The 14,252-nt window shown below is 30.9% G+C and overlaps 1 protein-coding gene across 2 annotated transcripts in view; it reads left to right on the top strand.

Moving 5' to 3' along the window:
• LOC108035863 (acetylcholine receptor subunit alpha-like) overlaps positions 1–14,252 on the top strand; it is a 604,633-nt gene that overhangs the window by 581,130 nt on the left and 9,251 nt on the right. The window contains exon 13 of one of the 2 annotated variants that reach the window (XM_050886179.1): positions 13,804–13,835. The exons of the other annotated variant lie outside the window; for it this stretch is intronic. The gene's annotated coding sequence lies outside the window, so the exon portion shown is untranslated. Of the gene's footprint in view, positions 1–13,803; positions 13,836–14,252 lie in introns of those variants that run through there. 2 annotated transcript variants of the gene reach the window in all.

Here is a 14,252-nt window from a genome sequence, read left to right as displayed (position 1 = left end):
TTTTCCCACCAATTTTCCGATCGTTCCTATGACAGCTATATGATATAGTCGTCCGATTTTGACAAAATTTAAATCGAAATTCAGAACTAATTAAAAAATGTTATTTTCAAGCTTAGAAGGCTATATGTTAAAGAACACCAAAGATATAATTTTTATTTAATGTTTTCCGACCCATTTTCTGGTCATTCCTATGGCAGCTATATGATATAGTCGTCCGATTTTGATAGAATTTAATTCGAAATTCAAAACTAATTAAAAAATGTTATTTCCAAGCGTAGAAGGTTATAAGTTAAAAAACATCAAAGATATACTTTTTTCATATTATTTTAACACTAATTTTCCGGTTTTTCCTAGGCAGCTATATGATATAGACAACCGATTTTGATAAAATTTAAATCGAAATTTAAAACCAATTAAAAAATGTTATTTCCAAGCGTAGGAGGTTATAAGTTAAAAAACACCTAAGATATAATTTTTTCATATTATTTTACCACTAATTTTCCGGTCTTTCCTAGGCAGCTATATGATATAGACAACCGATTTTGATAAAATTTAAATCGAAATTTAAAACCAATTAAAAAATGTTATTTCCAAGCGAAGGAGGTTATAAGTTAAAAAACACCGAAGATATAATTTTTTCATATTATTTTACCACTAATTTTCCAATTGTCCCTATGGCAGCTATATTATATAGTCGTCCAATTTTGACAAAATTTAAATCGAAATTCAGAACTAATTAAAAAATGTTATTTCCAAGCTTAGAAGGTTATATATTAAACAAGAAAGGAAGTTAATTTCGGCAAGCCGAAGTTTGTATACCCTTGCAGTTTCAAAAAATAATCAATAATTTTATTAAATTGAATTCGAAATTCTTAAAAATATAAAAATGTATACTCCCAATATTATAAGATAATATCTCAAAAAGCCCCAAAGCTATAATTTGTTTCATATTATTTTCCCACCAATTTTCCGATCTTTCCTATGACAGCTATATGATATAGTCGTCCGATTTTAATAAAATTTAATTCGAAATTCAGAACTAATTAAAAAATGTTATTTCCAAGCTTAGAAAGCTATTTGTTAAAGAACACCAAAGATATAATTATTATTTCATGTTATTTTCAAGAGTAGAAGGTTATATGTCTAAAAACACCGAAAATATAATTTTTCTATATTATTTTACCACTAAGTTTTGATTGTTCCTATGGGAGCTATACGATATAGTCGTCCGATTTTGATAGAATTTAATTCGAAATTCAAAACTAATTAAAAAATGTTATTTCCAAGCGTAGGAGGTTATATGTTAAAAAAACACCGAAGATATAATTTTTTCATATTAATTTACCACTAATTTTCCGGTCTTTCCTAGGCAGCTATATGATATAGTCATCCGATTTTGATAAAATTTAAATCGAAATTTAAAACCAATTAAAAAATGTTATTTCCAAGCGTATGTTAAAGAACACCAAAGATATAATTTTTATTTCATGTTTTCCGACCCATTTTTCGGTTTTGATAAAATTTAATTCGAAGTTCAAAACTAATTAAAAAATGTTATTTCCAAGCGTAGAAGTTTATAAGTTATAAAACACCAAAGATATAATTTTTTCATATTATTTTACCACTAATTTTCCGGTCTTTCCTAGGCAGCTATATGATATAGTCATCCGATTTTGATAAAATTTAAATCGAAATTTAAAACCAATTAAAAAATGTTATTTCCAAGCGAAGGAGATTATAAGTTAAAGAACACCGAAGATATAATTTTTTCATATTATTTTACCACTAATTTTCCAATTGTCCCTATGGCAGCTATATGATATAGTCGTCCGATTTTGACAAAATTTAAATCGAAATTCAGAACTAATTAAAAAATGTTATTTCCAAGCTTAGAAAGTTATATATTAAACAGGAAAGGAAGTTAATTTCAACAAGCCAAGGTTTGTATACCCTTGCAGTTTCAAAAAATAATCAATAATTTTATTAAATTGAATTCGAAATTCTTAAAAATATAAAAATGTATATTCCCAATTTTATAAGATAATATGTCAAAAAGCCCCAAAGCTATAATTTATTTCATATTATTTTCCCACCAATTTTCCGATTGTTCCTATGACAGCTATATGATATAGTCGTCCGATTTTGATAGAATTTAATTCGAAATTCAAAACTAATTAAAAAATGTTATTTCCAAGCGTAGAAGGTTATAATTTAAGAAACACCAAAGATATAATTTTTTCATATTATTTTAACACTAATTTTCCGGTTTTTCCTAAGCAGCTATATGATATAGACAACCGATTTTAATAAAATTTAAATCGAAATTTAAAACCAATTAAAAAATGTTATTTCCAAGCGTAGGAGGTTATAAGTTAAAAAACACCTAAGATATAATTTTTTCATATTATTTTACCACTAATTTTCCGGTGTTTCCTAGGCAGCTATATGATATAGACAACCGATTTTGATAAAATTTAAATCGAAATTTAAAACCAATTAAAAAATGTTATTTCCAAGCGAAGGAGGTTATAAGTTAAAAAACACCGAAGATATAATTTTTTCATATTATTTTACCACTAATTTTCCAATTGTCCCTATGGCAGCTATATGATATAGTCGTCCGATTTTGACAAAATTTAAATCGAAATTCAGAACTAATTAAAAAATGTTATTTCCAAGCTTAGAAGGTTATATATTAAACAAGAAAGGAAGTTAATTTCGGCAAGCCGAAGTTTGTATACCCTTGCAGTTTCAAAAAATAATCAATAATTTTATTAAATTGAATTCGAAATTCTTAAAAATATAAAAATGTATACTCCCAATATTATAAGATAATATCTCAAAAAGCCCCAAAGCTATAATTTGTTTCATATTATTTTCCCACCAATTTTCCGATCGTTCCTATGACAGCTATATGATATAGTCGTCCGATTTTAATAAAATTTAATGCGAAATTCAGAACTAATTAAAAAATGTTATTTCCAAGCTTAGAAAGCTATTTGTTAAAGAACACCAAAGATATAATTTTTATTTCATGTTATTTTGAAGAGTAGAAGGTTATATGTCTAAAGACACCGAAAATATAATTTTTCTATATTATTTTACCACTAAGTTTTGATTGTTCCTATGGGAGCTATACGATATAGTCGTCCGATTTTGATAGAATTTAATTCGAAATTCAAAACTAATTGAAAAATGTTATTTCCAAGCGTAGGAGGTTATAAGTTAAAAAACACCGAAGATATTATTTTTTCATATTATTTTACCACTAACTTTCCGGTCTTTCCTAGGCAGCTATATGATATAGTCATCCGATTTTGATAAAATTTAAATCGAAATTTAAAACCAATTAAAAAATGTTATTTCCAAGCGTATGTTAAAGAACACCAAAGATATAATTTTTATTTCATGTTTTCCGACCCATTTTCCGGTTTTGATAGAATTTAATTCGAAATTCAAAACTAATTAAAAAATGTTATTTCCTAGCGTAGAAGGTTATAAGGTAAAAAACACCAAAGATATAATTTTTTCATATTATTTTACCACTAATTTTCCGGTCTTTCCTAGGCAGCTTTATGATATAGTCATCCGATTTTGATAAAATTTAAATCGAAATTTAAAACCAATTAAAAAATGTTATTTCCAAGCGTAGGAGGTTGTAAGTTAAAAAACACCTAAGATATAATTTTTTCATATTATTTTACCACTAATTTTCCAATTGTCCCTATGGCAGCTATATGATATAGTCGTCCGATTTTAATAAAATTTAATTCAAAATTCAGAACTAATTAAAGAATGTTATTTCCAAGCTTAGAAGGTTATATATTAAACAAGAAAGGAAGTTAATTTCGACAAGCCAAGGTTTGTATACCCTTGCAGTTTCAAAAAATAATCAATAATTTTATTAAATTGAATTCGAAATTCTTAAAAATATAAAAATGTATATTCCCAATATTATAAGATAATATGTCAAAAAGCCCCAAAGCTATAATTTGTTTCATATTATTTTACCACCAATTTTCCGATCGTTCCTATGACAGCTATATGATATAGTCGTCCGATTTTAATAAAATTTAATTCGAAATTCAGAACTACTTAAAAAATGATATTTCCAAGCTTACAAAGCTATATGCTAAAGAACACCAAAGATATAATTTTTATTTCATGTTATTTTCAAGAGTAGAAGGTTATATGTCTAAAAACACCGAAAATATAATTTTTCTATATTATTTTGCCACTAAGTTTTGATTGTTCCTATGGGAGCTATACGATATAGTCGTCCAATTTGGATAGAATTTAATTCGAAATTCAAAACTAATTAAAAAATGTTATTTCCAAGCTTAGAAGGTTATATATTAAACAAGAAAGGAAGTTAATTTCGGCAAGCCGAAGTTTGTATACCCTTGCAGTTTCAAAAAACAATCAATAATTTTATTAAATTGAATTCGAAATTCTTAAAAATATAAAAATGTATACTCCCAATATTATAAGATAATATCTCAAAAAGCCCCAAAGCTATAATTTGTTTCATATTATTTTCCCACCAATTTTCCGATCGTTCCTATGACAGCTATATGATATAGTCGTCCGATTTTAATAAAATTTAATGCGAAATTCAGAACTAATTAAAAAATGTTATTTCCAAGCTTAGAAAGCTATTTGTTAAAGAACACCAAAGATATAATTTTTATTTCATGTTATTTTGAAGAGTAGAAGGTTATATGTCTAAAAACACCGAAAATATAATTTTTCTATATTATTTTACCACTAAGTTTTGATTGTTCCTATGGGAGCTATACGATATAGTCGTCCGATTTTGATAGAATTTAATTCGAAATTCAAAACTAATTAAAAAATGTTATTTCCAAGCGTAGGAGGTTATAAGTTAAAAAACACCGAAGATATTATTTTTTCATATTAATTTACCACTAATTTTCCGGTCTTTCCTAGGCAGCTATATGATATAGTCATCCGATTTTGATAAAATTTAAATCGAAATTTAAAACCAATTAAAAAATGTTATTTCCAAGCGTATGTTAAAGAACACCAAAGATATAATTTTTATTTCATGTTTTCCGACCCATTTTCCAGTTTTGATAGAATTTAATTCGAAATTCAAAACTAATTAAAAAATGTTATTTCCAAGCGTAGAAGGTTATAAGGTAAAAAACACCAAAGATATAATTTTTTCATATTATTTTACCACTAATTTTCCGGTCTTTCCTAGGCAGCTTTATGATATAGTCATCCGATTTTGATAAAATTTAAATCGAAATTTAAAACCAATTAAAAAATGTTATTTCCAAGCGTAGGAGGTTATAAGTTAAAAAACACCTAAGATATAATTTTTTCATATTATTTTACCACTAATTTTCCAATTGTCCCTATGGCAGCTATATGATATAGTCGTCCGATTTTGACAAAATTTAATTCGAAATTCAGAACTAATTAAAAAATGTTATTTCCAAGCTTAGAAGGTTATATATTAAACAAGAAAGGAAGTTAATTTCTGCAAGCCGAAGTTTTTATACCCTTGCAGTTTCAAAAAAAAATCAATAATTTTATTAAATTGAATTCGAAATTCTTAAAAAAATATAAAAATGTATATTCCCAATATTATAAGATAATATGTCAAAAAGCCCCAAAGCTATAATTTGTTTCATATTATTTTCCCACCAATTTTCCGATCGTTCCTATGACAGCTATATGATATAGTCGTCCGATTTTAATAAAATTTAATTCAAAATTCAGAACTAATTAAAAAATGTTATTTCCAAGCTTAGAAGGTTATATATTAAACAAGAAAGGAAGTTAATTTCGACAAGCCAAGGTTTGTATACCCTTGCAGTTTCAAAAAATAATCAATAATTTTATTAAATTGAATTCGAAATTCTTAAAAATATAAAAATGTATATTCCCAATATTATAAGATAATATGTCAAAAAGCCCCAAAGCTATAATTTGTTTCATATTATTTTACCACCAATTTTCCGATCGTTCCTATGACAGCTATATGATATAGTCGTCCGATTTTAATAAAATTTAATTCGAAATTCAGAACTAATTAAAAAATGATATTTCCAAGCTTAGAAAGCTATATGCTAAAGAACACCAAAGATATAATTTTTATTTCATGTTATTTTCAAGAGTAGAAGGTTATATGTCTAAAAACACCGAAAATATAATTTTTCTATATTATTTTGCCACTAAGTTTTGATTGTTCCTATGGGAGCTATACGATATAGTCGTCCAATTTGGATAGAATTTAATTCGAAATTCAAAACTAATTAAAAAATGTTATTTCCAAGTGTAGGAGGTTATATGTTAAAAAACACCAAAGATATAATTTTTTTTTTAATTTTTTCCCCAATAGTTCCTATGGGAGCTATAAGATATAGTTGTCCGATCCGGCTGGTTCCGACTTATATACTACCTGCAATAGAAAAAAGACTTTTGGGTAAGTTTCAGCCCTATAGCTTTAAATCTGATAGACTAGTTTGCGTAGAAACGGACGGAGAGACGGACAGACAGACGGACATGGCTAGATGGACTCGTCTTGTGACGCCGATCAAGAATATTTATATTTTATGGGGTCGGAAACGTCTCCTTCACTGCGTTGCAATCTTCTGACTGAAATGATTATATCCTCTGCAAGGGTATAAAAAAACAAAAAACCATTTTCTTAAATTTGAGGTTCTTTTCTCAGAACTCTTGCTGGGGAACTTTTTCGTAAAACCAGTTGAAAATGGCAGTTTAAAGCGAATAAGACTTTCTAATAACCATCAAGGTAAATTAGATAGTGTTATTTATGACACCTTAACAAATTTATGTCAACATTGTAAGTTAAAATTTTGTAGTATATATCTAACAATTAGCGTGAAAATATGTGAAATAGAAAGTTAACATTTTAGAAGACAGAAATAAAACTATTGAAATTAATTAAAATGTATGTATTTGTTAAAAAATAAAGTTGATTCATAAAAAAACAAAATATGGCTGTATATAACTTAATAATAATATCTATTTATTTATATTTAATTAATATCCTTTTATCACTGTGAATGGCACTCCTCGTAGTGACGATGAGTGACTTCTATATCACTGTGGAGAGCAGTCCACGTGTTGACGAAGCGCACCAGGAGGGTGTGTGAAGGCGAAGAAATGAAAATCTATAGTAATCGTCCGATTGTTTTGGGTGATACATTAATCGAAAGGAATTGAATAACTAATAGGATAACATACCAAAACATTAGGAAAATAAATTGGTTTGGGTGAAAGTGTAAAAGTAAACATTTAGAAAATCTAATCTGTTAGGGCTAGCGGTGATAAATAACCTTCACTTTTCACCTGGTTGTATTCTCAATAATGCGATGCAATATGTCAGTCAATATGTAAGTCACAATAAAATAAACCTCTAGCATGAAAACTAAATAAGTGTTAGACGGGATGGCCGTAGCAATTAAATTCACGTTAAAACCAAAAAACAACGTTTCCTAATCACAATTTGCCTGCACACGATGGTTTTTAAATTAAATTTCGGAGTTATAAAATTAATTATAACACATCCTGAGAATTAAACATAAAAATCATGTTCAACTGCTAGTCTAGGCAATAAATAAATTATTGTATCCACAGAACTAAGCAGCTAAACTAGAAAAAGGGAAAATGAAAAACAATAAAAACTTCAAAGTCAGAAATAGAAACCTAGTCAGATGGAAGTGACTGTCCTTTACAAAATATTTGTAGTCGGGCTTGCCGGTTTAGCCCCACCTTGGGCGCCAAAAATGAGATTATTATATATAATATAATACTGTAGCATATCACGAATGATTCTAGCAGCAGCGAAAGATGGTGGGTGTAGCTTCAAGTGGGGCACGCGCTGGTTCCGGCTCTTTTTTTCGTCGGTGAAGGGAGTGAGTTTCCAATTTGATCCACAGTGCGACTTGCTCGCATATGTATATACAATATCCTATTTTAATTCGAGTGCGAACGGACTTTGATGTAAAATTGTAGGAGGACAGAATTAATAGTGGGATAAAGGGAAAGGGAAAACCTGAAAAGAAGGGTGCTGCCTAAATGGAATGGCAGCAGCTGATGTATGTGTGTCGGTGTCAGCAGCGATGATGTTAGTTGCCGCTGACATTGCCACCCAACCATGATCATTGTAGCCGCATAGCCTGACAGCGGTTGGTGATCCCTTTGACACATGCCTAACTCCTAACCATCTTCATTGATGCAAGCTTCCATTGAAAAAAATTTAGCAATTCATGTTTATAATAGGTTTAATATATATAAAAAGTAATAATCATCATTAAAGTTACAAAGTTGGGCATCATATAAAGTTGTATGCTAAAGTCATATCGAATCAATAAAGGCTATCCAAATTTGAACATTAATTTTGATTATTAAATTTAACTGAGCAAGTATTTAATCGAAAGGGAATTTCTTTTATAATATCAAGAACATTGGAATATTATTATAAACAGTCAATCAACGTTGAAAGCGCTTTCAATTTGTTGTATTATTGGCTGTAATTTTGTTTATAAATTGTAAAACTGCATTTCAATTGACTGTAGATAAAATTGGGAAAAACACTTCAAACAATTGCTCTCATTACGAGATTGTTTATTGCATTACAAATTAGTTGATTACACTAGTATTTGTGATAATTTAAATTACTTTACTTCTTATAGGAATTTACTTCAAATTTAGTTGTTTTATTTAATTTTAAGTTTATAGGAATTTAAAGATTTTAAATAAATTTTCCACAACGCTGACGATCACGTTGATGCGCTTTAAGGACTTTTTCCAGGAAAACTATAACCACTGGAAGGAGTACCTCGACTTCCAAGAATTTTCCACAATGCTGACAATCACGTTGTTGCGATTTAGGGACTTCTTTCTAGGAAAACTGGAGTCAAGAGAAGGAGTACCACGACTTCCAAGAATTTCGCACGATTCCAGGAAAACAGGAACCACCAGAAGGAATACCTCGATTTCCAGAATTCTCTTTGTTTATTCAACGGCAAGGTTGCCGTGGTTGCCTGGTGAAAGAAAATCTTCAAAAAGGCTGAGGATGTCTGATATTTTTTACGATTTTGGTTTTGTTAGAAATCTGGGTTTGGTTCAAACACTGATGAAAATATGTTTAAGCGAGAACGATCCTCACACGGCCAAAGTTCAAAACGGAAAAGAGCGAAAAATTAAGATGCGCCAGTCGGCAAGGCTTGGCTATCGAAAATTGCGGGACCAGAGTTGCTTAAGAATACCTATCGAACGCGTCTTTTTAGTGTTGGAAATTGGGAAAATTTAGGAACTTTGCTCTGCCATTTTAATATTTGGCCGCAACTTCAAATTAAATTGTGGTGGAAAATTTAAAAGTTCACAATATAAACGAAAAGTTCCTTTATTTTCGCTTTGACAGTGAATTAATTGTATTTTGTGTATGGTTGTTTTGTTTTTGTGATTTTTATTTCTTTATATATTCTTTATATTACAGTGCAGTTTTATTTTGTTTTTTTCTATGCGTATTAGCTGCAAAACGCTCCCTCTTTTTCACACTCATTCTATTCATTTTTTTCCTAAACAAAAGCTTAAGTTTAAAGATCTTGCGCTCTTCTCGCACTTTTAACTGCTCGGTTGCAATTTTCGGACTTTACATTCCCCATGAAACAATAATCTGAATACACAAATTATGGATACATTTGTCTGCTCTATTAAGAAATGCATTTTTGATTGCTGTGGTCGGAAGTCGGAAATGATACTTGTTGAGGATTTCTATAATATTTAATTATTGTATTTGTATGGCTACCGTTTCCCCGCGCCATAAAGTCAGTCTCAAATCAGCTGTACAATAGAGAACAACTTTTATTTTAGGATTGTAATATACCTGGAACTTCGCTGTCTACAGATGAAAAAGCGAATGTCTTGCTTTCATTAGCTTACGAGTACATGAACTAACTAAAAGTTCTTTAGGTCTTTCACTGTACCTATGCTTTGTAGCTAAAGCCACCTTGGTTCTTTAAAGAGCTTATATTTGTTCTATAATTCTAGTTACTTAAGTGGTCGGCTTATATTTACCGTGCTACACTACAAAAATTATTTAAGTCTTCGTAAACTTCATTCAACCACTTTTCTTCCCTCGTAGTGTTTTGAAATTTGAACCGGAGCAACGCATATCCGATCAATTTCTTACAAATTGAAATAAATGTTGAGCGTATGCTTTTTGCAAGGGCCTTTTTAAATAGTTTACCCTACGAAACGTAGATAAACATCTTAAAACTTACATTATTTGTGATCAAGGTATTTAAAAAATATATTTGAACGTACTTTTTTTACACTGAATTCAGTAGAGTATTATATTGCTCTTTTAAGATGAATCTTAAAGTATCTTAAGACAAAAAATACTTTTAAAAAATTATCTCTTTTATCTACTCAACGATACATTTAGTTTCCCGTAGGGGAGCCACCTTAGGCCGCTACTAAGCTGGGATGCAAACCTTGTTTTAACTTCTAGTCCTAATTAAGTTACCCTCCTTAGCGGACCGCAGAACGATGCTTGGAAGAGTCTTTACTTATAATGATATTCGAGGTGAAGTTGAAGCCAACGGGTCCACGCATCTATTGTCTCGCGAATTCGTCGTACGACGGCAGCGTCCCTCGGTCGGTTGGCTGGTTGTTAAGGCCGTGAGATCCTGCCCAAGAAAAAATGTGTTTGTATCATGAATACTCTGCTGCATATTTTGGCAGGTATTGACAGGACAAATACCTTCAGATACTATTCTTTCGGCACTTTAAGTGTAGGATCTACAGTTTGGGGGGCTCGTGGCGACATAGGGGAAGTCTTCCACTTTTCTTACGTTTTGGGTGCAAGGTGTAATGAACAGTATTTCTTTATTTGCACTTTACGGAATTCGAGCGGCTAGCCAAGTACTCATCAAATTTATAATAATTTTGACCAATCACTTAGCAGTAACAACATTTCAGAAATCGAGTTATGATGCATTCATTCACAAGTAATGGGTATAAAAATACTATAGATGACAATATCAGTTTAAGACTAATTGTTCAAAAATAGAAATTATTAAATTGGATTCAAAAAAGGACACGGAATCCATAAACAACTTCACAATGTTATAAATAATATTGCAATTGCGTTAGAAACTACAAAAACTGCACCGATATATTTCTTGCTGTTCGATAAGCGTTCCATTGAGTTTGGCTCTATAGCTTACTGTAGAAAATATAGGAACGGATACCTCCTCCGTACAATTTATTAAATGAATTCTATTTCAATAAGAGGCATCTCTTATCTCCACGTCCATTAAAAAATGAAACAAAAAAAAATTTTAAATAAGCTTGTAAGTACCGATTCTGGGCACCACATACCCGACATGCCAGAAGCAAACCACTGTTGCTGATGCTGATATTAAATGATGAAGCTTCCCAGCTCCTGCAGGCCGATTCTGAAATCTGTTCACATAACTTTACCGGTAAGACCAAGTAGCTGCTCATATATCAAAATCAACTGATCCGCCGACCTACAAACTAACTGTTTAAAATGTTGTTGCTTTCATCTTGACCGCAGATAACCACGAAACAACCACATAAAGGTACAATTTCAGGTTCTCAGATCAAAAACATTTCAGCTTATTATCAACGCTTCTTTTTATGACAGTATATTGACTACCGCCGAAAGAAAAGATATAAATAACTTTAATAAGAAATATAATCATAGTATAATCAAATTCAAGAAAATTACTTAGCTTTAAGTATAGTGTGCACATCAGTCAAACCAACATACTGAAAGTATATTACGTTTAATAGCCTTACATTACTGGCTTACTGTGCATTAAAAAAGAAATATTTATAAACAAGCTCATTTTTATCCAGGCTTAAATATTTAAAAAAAATATATATTTTTGGCAAAGGAGTCATCTATGACCATATTAAGGTCTTGGGGTTTCCAAGACCAAAACTGACCTACAAAAAACCAGCTTGACTTCGATCAGTTGAGCTTGGGTATTGGGCTGCTGCTGGTGTTCCCCCATAGCTGAGAGCCATATGTCCAGATGGGCTTGAGAGTGGAGTTGTTGAGCATTAAGAATCCAGTGAAAGCTTCCGGCCTTATGTTTTAAATGTACTTTCTTGCTTTCGATGTGTCTTCTCCAGAGTAGTAGTCTGTCAAGGTGGATGCTTAGACACGTTTCTTCGTGGACTTGGGTGTCTTCTTTGTTGGCAGGGCAGTTTGCCGAATCGTGGAAGTCTCTACAAGCTTCATAACTGTTCGAAGTGAACAGTATACCCTGGTGTGTCCATATTCCTGACAATTGTGCATTGCTCACAGACCTAGCTGCTGTTATTGCCGTGCAATAAGAAAGATCTTGCGACACTCTATGTTTGTTACTTTGCTCTCGGACGTGACTAGGAGGTCCGTTGAATTTTGGCCAAGACTGGAGTCGTACGCCAAATTTTGGTTTTGAACCGCAACTATTATCACTAGTTGATATTTCAGAAACGATTCCAATTCCTGAGGGCCTACACTATAGCTCACATGCGACATCATCCAGCTGATGACGAAAATTTGAATACCTTGGTAAAGTCGGAAAAATGGCATTAAGCACACGAGTTTCGTCGTAGACCAATAGAAAAACAGAATGATTTATAGCCCGTCAAATTTACAAAGACGATTTTAATGCTCTTACTGCCTTCTCGTGCTTTTCAATACTGAGAAAAGGATCTTCCGCCTCTTTCTGTTCCGCTCATGAGAAAGCATTTCAGGTGAGAAAGAAAAGATGGGTGATTCAAAAAGAGAGAAGTTATATTTCAGCATTTTAAAGTTAATTCTTACTCTTTTATGATTTTACTGCCTTCTCATGCTTTTTAATACTGAGTAAAGGATCTTCCTCCTCTTTTTGTCTGTCTGTCTGTCTGTCTTTTCCATGTTGTTGTATTAAAGAGCTTGCATATTGCAAGTGTCACTATCTGAAAGTAAATAGGTGTACCTTTTCGTGTACATCACGATACCCGTTACTCAGCGAAAGAGAAGTCGGAATAGATAAGTAGCAAAGCGATATTCTAAAGCACAACATACCAGCCATTTCAATATATTTGGCTATTTCTGAGCGTTAGAATGGGCAAATACATATCAGTTAAATATTTTTTCTGGCATAAAAACTGTTAGTTAAGTTAAAGCGGGAATGGCACCCTGCTGAAACAAACTTTCGCTGCGCAGGAAGCCCAGAAATCCCACCCCTCTTTTAGATTTCAAGATCTAAGCGTTCATACGGACGGACGGCAAACGGACATGGCTAAATCGAGTCAGCTATTGATACTGATTAAGAATTTAAGGGGTCGGAAACGTTTTCTTCTGCCTTTTGTCTATGTCGGACGAATATAAAAAAGTAAAAAAGGTATTTTTCATTACACAAAGAGTTTCATTTTGCCGTTTCCGTTTTGAAAAGCATAACGAAAAATACAAAATGGGAAAGACTATTAATAACAGAGACTATTAGACTACCTAATCACTTTTTACGAATTGTGCTTTTTGCCTTAAAATGAGGTCATGTTTTGGCTAAAAAGACATATTAATATTCTATTTAAAAAAAACTGCTTTTGTTTTTCAACATTTTGATAACTGACATATTTATGTAAACTGTAAACTGTAGCCATTTGGTTTTCTTGTCTGTATTGACATTTCTTCTTGGATTTTTATGATCTTAAGAATACATTTTCTGAACTTTATTTTTATAACTTTATAATTCATATTAATTCAATGTATACAATTCTCTGTTTACCCTGCAGCTCAACAATTCATACTGGATCAAAATCATCACAGTCGACAACGACGACGGCAGTACAGAAAAAATTTTAAAATGACTTTTTGACATAAGAAATAATATTCTTGCCACTTTTATACATCTAAAATTACATTTAAAAGTTATTTCAAACCCTAAGTGACTTTTTGGCTTCACGCAATTTTAAATTTCTTATATATATGACCATAAATACATTGCGATTGAAATTATATTGGACTCGGTGTTAGAAGATTAGGTAGCTTAATGTGAATTATACGTTTTCGTAAAATTAAATGACCAGTGTTTAAGGAGTTCTAAATTAATATGATTCTAATAAATTATAATATGATAATTAAATTAATGTGTTATGCCTACGAAGAAAAAAAATTGTAACTCGAATCGTTTTATTTGCGATTAGGCATTGCGATTAGACATTTGGCCCAGTGAATTCGTTTT

Source organism: Drosophila biarmipes, chromosome 3L (assembly GCF_025231255.1).
Source record: "Drosophila biarmipes strain raj3 chromosome 3L, RU_DBia_V1.1, whole genome shotgun sequence".
Classification (NCBI taxonomy): domain Eukaryota; kingdom Metazoa; phylum Arthropoda; class Insecta; order Diptera; family Drosophilidae; genus Drosophila; species Drosophila biarmipes.
Note: the sequence above shows the minus strand (reverse complement) of the source record. Positions and strands in the feature narration are given on the sequence as shown.